The following is a 5,686-nucleotide window of genomic DNA, read 5'->3' as shown; positions in this document are numbered from 1 at the left end:
GAAGACAAACATTGTTCACTATCATGGTTTAGAGGAAGGATACAGAAAGCTGTCTCAGAGATTTCCGCTGTTTCCACATTTAGGAGCATATTGGGGAAATGGAAGACCACAGGCTCAGTTCAAGTTAAAGCGGAATATAACCCTGCATTTCAACTTTGCTCTAAAATATTATTTACAGCATATTATATACAAAAAGCATTTTTTTTTACTAGACCAGCATTGGAAGGGTTAAACACAGAGGTTTAAAGGTCCTGGAGAGATATGCAGAAGTTCAGATAGATACATTCTATTTACATGTTACACACTCTTTGGCTGTCGTCCAAGCTCCTTCTCAGTGAGAGAGATGAGTCACATTCAACACTTAGATACATTATGTAAACAAAATGTATCTATTTCAGCTTCGGATGCGTCTGCAGAAATCTAAAGGAACTTTAAAGCCCTGTGTAACCCTTCCAATGCTGGTCTAGTAAAAAAAAAAATGCTGGTTGCATATAATATACTGTAAATAATGTTTTAGAGCAAAGTTGAAATGCAGGGTTATATTCCGCTTTAAGGCTCAAATTGGCAGACCAAGACAAAATCTCAGATAAACAGAAGCGACGAATGGTGAGAACAGTCAGAGTCAACCCACAGACCAGCACCAAAGACCTACAACATCATCATGCTGCAGATGGAGTCATTGTGCATCGTTCAACCATTCAGCACACTTTACACAAGGAGATGCTGTATGCAAGAGTGATGCAGAGGAAGCCTTTTCTCCGCCCAAAGCACAAACAGAGCCACTTGAGGTATGCTAAAGAACATTTGGACAAGCCAGCTTCATTTTGGAAAAAGGTGCTGTGGACTGATGAAACTAAAATTGAGTTATTTGGGCATAACAAGGGGCGTTGTGCATGGAGAAAAAACAACACAGCATTCCAAGAAAAACACCTGCTACCTACAGTGAAATATGGCGGTGGTTCGGTCATGCTGTGGGGCTGTTTGGCCAGTGTAGGGACTGGGAATCTTGTCAAAGTTGAGGGACGCATGGATTCCACTCAGCATCAGCAGATTATGGAGACCAATGTCCAGGAATCAGTGACAAAGCTGAATCTGTGCCGGGCTGGATATTTCAACAAGCCAACGACCCTAAAAACTGCTCAAAATCCACTAAGGCATTCATGCAGAGGAACAAGTACAATGTTCTGGAATGGTCATCTCAGTCCCCAGACCTGAATATAATTGAAAATCTGTTGTGTGAGTTAAAGAGAGCTGTCCATGCTCGGAAGCCATCAAACCTGAATGAACTAGAGAGGTTTTGTGAAAAGGAATGGTCCAAAATACCTTCAACAAGAATCCAGACTCTCATAGGAACCTACAGGAAGCATTTAGAGGCTGTAATATCTACAAAATGAGGATCTACTAAATATTGATTTCATTTCTTTTTTTGTGGTGCCAAACTTTATGCACCTACCTAATTTTGTTTAAACAATTATGGCGCACTTTATGCAAATCCAATAAACTTAATTTCAGTTCTCAAATATCACTGTGTGTGTCTCCTATATGATATATTAAACTGACATTTTTTATTGTAACAACCAACGATTTATACAGGAAAATCATGACGATTAATAAGGTTGCCCAAACTTTCGCATCCCACTGTATGCCTGCTTTATCTGGCAGAGATGACTCACTGTCCTCCTCAGTGTCCCGGGGTTATAAACCATATGCCTGCAGGCAGGCTTTCCTTGCATGTAGTGAGCTGTGCACAGGCTGTATTTGTAACATCTTGCACTGCATGGCCTCTGTCGGTTGGATGCAGATAGGGGGTGGAGTTACACATACACATACACTTTTGAAAACGCTAGCGGTTTGTGGTTAGCGGGAATTGCGCGATTCCCGCTTAGGTGTGAACAAGGCCTAACCCTTAACCACTTATCAGCGGAAATTTGGGAGTCCGAAGGCACCCATTAACCACTTGAGGACCACAGTGGTAAACCCCCCCTAAAGACCAGGCTATTTTTATCATAATTGGCCACTGCAGCTTTAAGGCCAAGCTGCAGGGCCGCACAACACAGCACACAAGAGCTCTCTGTTGGTGGGGTCTGATCGAACCCCCTCCCCCCCCCCCCGTGTTTATATTTTTTTAAATAAATATTTATGTTAATATTTTTGTATTTTTTTTGTATTATTTTTTTTAATCCCTACCACCCCCCAGCCAGTCAATAATGGCGATCGGCTGTCATAGGCTTCTGCCTAGGAGAGCCGATCGCTCTCATGTGCCCCAGCTGAACGCAGCGCTGTACATGTAAATAGACGGCGGTTTCACCGTCTAACAGTCTCCCAAGCGGCAATTGCTGCTCGAAGACTGAAGGCAGGGCGGAGCTCCGCCCCCCCAGCAGGAGATGCACGCGCGTTCTCCTGCAAACTGCTGCCCCAGGACTTTACGCCGATCGGCGTTAGGCGGTCCTGAGGCTGCCGCCGCAGCCACACCCATCAGTGTGATGCGGTCGGCAAGCAGTTAAAACAGCGGGCACTGAGGCTACCCGCTATGTGAATTGCAGCAATAAATAGCGGGCCCTTTGCGCCTGTTATTTATTATCACAATATGCATACCAGGTAGCTCCAGCACCCGCTATGGTGTTGGGCGCCTCCGAGCACCCAAAATTCCACTACTTTTAACAATCGTGGTGCCTCGGCTGCCCTTTTTCCTGTTTCACTTGACGTATCCACTAAAATACTAAATTGTCTGCTATCTTACCAGAAATTAGTACTGCCCAAGCATGTATTATGTATTCAGCAATGACCGTTTATACACTTGTGGTGTACAAGCCTTACAACACTCCATCCTCTTTGGGGCAAGTAGCGGGGAAGGCACAGTTTTTATGTGAACATTCCATATTCTCAGCTGTAGTTTTAATTCTGCAAGTGGAATAGAAGGCGGCAAATGAGAAAAGGTAGCTGCAAATGGGAAAGAACACATTGAAGAGGGGCACTGCTGCCCAAATAAGAAAAGCTGCTGTATATGGATGTTACACATGGAATGAGGGAAGGGGGCTGCATATGAAATGGCTGACACTGATGCTCCTGGAAGAAAAAGCACAACATACTTGCTGCTTACCTCAAGTTAGGGCATTAAAATTACTAATAAAGCAGGAGATAAAGGGGGTGTGGCCAGGGCCGGCCCTAGACTTTTTGCCGCCTGAGGCAAATTTTTAAAAAATTGCCACCGCCGCCGCCCCCCCCCCCCCCCCGTGGGGGGGCCGCCGAGCTGGAGGGGTAGCTGGCAGGACGGGGGTATTGGGCCTAGCGGCGGGGAGGGGGGTCGGACCCCCCCCTCCCTCGCCTGGGTCCCCCGTCCTCCGCTCCCCTCCAGCCTTAAATAGAAGCAGCCGCTATGTGATGTGTAAGAGGAACGGGCGGGGAGGACACTCACCTCTTCCCAGCGTGCGCTCCACTGACGTCACTTCCTGCAGCGTTGCAGGAAGTGACGTCAGTGGAGCGCACGCTGGAACGAGGAAGAGGTGAGTCCTCCCCGCCCGTTCCTCTTACACATAGCGGCTGCTTCTATTTAAGGCTGGAGGGGAGCGGAGGACGGGGGACCCAGGCGAGGGAGGGGGGGGGGGGGTCCGACCCCCCTCCCCGCCGCTGGCCCAATACCCTCGTTCCGGCCAGCTACCCCTCCAGCTCGGCGGCCAGCTCCCCGCACCCAGGTCGGGCTGCCCTCACCGCGGCTCTGGCTCCCCCCGCTATCACAGCCACATCATCTGGTGCCGCCTCTCCACTTCCTGCCGCCTGAGGAACCCGCCTCACCCCGCCTCATGGGCGGGCCGGCCCTGGGTGTGGCCAACAAAATAGCAACACCAGTTAACCCTTTGCACACTCGCATACAAATGCTTCCATGCAAATCAATCATCCAGTAACTAATGCTATTCCTACTGCAAGTTAAAAGCCGGGGTCTTCATTAGAAAACAATATGCATGTTACAGGGCCAGAGTTAGGGCACATATGAATTCTGGGGAACCTCTGCTTAGTAATGTGACCACACATGAGAAAGTATTCATTTGTAACTAAGATCCCGCATTTTAACTTAGCTGTAGGGATAGCATTGGTTTCTGGATAATTGATTTGCGTGAAAGCATGTGTATACATACGAGTGTGCAAAGGGTTAACTTATTTTGCTGCTCATGGAAGGGGAACAATACATAAAGATTCATCCTTGATGTCATTACTGTTCCTGACATGAGTAAAAGTGACAGCTTGTTCTCTGATCACCGGTTAGTGAGAGATCATTATGTTCAGCAAATGACAACAGTTGACTGTAACAATTTCTATAACCTTAGTCTGACTTTAACCCTAACATGCTTCCGTATGGTTCTGATCCAGTTCCATATAAAGCCTGAAGAAAAAGCTTGCAACAAACCATGTAGTTAGTCATTTGTCGTTTCCGGACCAGATGGCTCTTGCTGCTTTAAAGTGAACCTAAAGCCTGATAAAAAAAAATGAGATTAACTCACCTGGGGCTTCCCTCAGCCCCCTGCAGCCGATCGGTGCCCTCGCAGCTTCGCTCCGATGCCTCTGGACCCGCCGGCGACGACTTCCGGTTTCGCCGTCACCGGCCGACAGGCATGGGAACGCGAGTGATTGTTCGCGTTCCCAGCCTGTATATTGCGACCCGCAATAGCAGCATAGGGGGCGATATACAGGCGGGGAACGCGAACAATCACTCGCGTTCCCATGCCTGTCGGCCGGTGATGGCGAAACCGGAAGTCGTCGCCGGCGGGTCCAGAGGCATCGGAGCGGAGCTGCGAGGGCACCGATCGGATGCAGGGGGCTGAGGGAAGCCCCAGGTGAGTTAATCTCATTTTTTTTATCAGGCTTTAGGTTCACTTTAAGACCAGAGGAATCTATGCCCTTTTAAAGAGAATCTGTACTCTAATATTCTTACACTAAAAAGCATACCATTCTATTCATTATGTTCTCCTGTGCCCCTCTGTGCTATTTCTGCCACTCCCTGCTGCAATCCTGGCTTGTAATTAACAGTTTTAGGCAGTGTTTACAAACAAACTAACCAGCTTGTGATAGGCTCACATAAACACATAAACAGAGTGTGTGAGTCATACAGAGTGTGCAGGGGGCCTGCAGAGGGTGTGTATCGCTTCTATCCAATCACAAGCAGCCCTGCACATTCCACACATTCAAGCCTTAGCCCGACAGACACCACAGAGGAAAGGAGATAAGATTTATTACAGAGACAGTGCAATTAGGAAAGGCTGCAGTAAGCCAGAGCACATTAGAACAGGCATAGGAACTTATAGGATAGAAGAACTAAGGCTGAAAAATTTGTTATAGAGTCTCTTTAAGTGCTGTGATTGGCTTACAGCAATCACGGTGTCAGAAGCCAATGGAATTAGCACCTGCCCTATATATGGAAACTCTGCTGTCAGAGTGACAGCAGAGTCAGCAGATACAGTGATGCGGACATCGGCGAGAGTCGGTGGTGCGGCAGGGATAACAGCTCCCAAATGGCATAGATTTCAATTACCAAGGTCCGGAAGCGGATAAAGGTATTACCAGAAACAACGTTTGTTGTTTTGAGATCAGGATAGCGGCTCCATGACTAACACCAGAGTACAGTTCAATACTTTTATAATGTTTATAAAGTCAAATAAAAAGTTTCTTACTTCGTAAAGACAAATCTCAGAGG

Source organism: Hyperolius riggenbachi, chromosome 2 (assembly GCF_040937935.1).
Source record: "Hyperolius riggenbachi isolate aHypRig1 chromosome 2, aHypRig1.pri, whole genome shotgun sequence".
In the NCBI taxonomy this organism is placed as follows: Eukaryota; Metazoa; Chordata; class Amphibia; order Anura; family Hyperoliidae; genus Hyperolius; species Hyperolius riggenbachi.
This window is presented reverse-complemented; position numbering follows the sequence as displayed.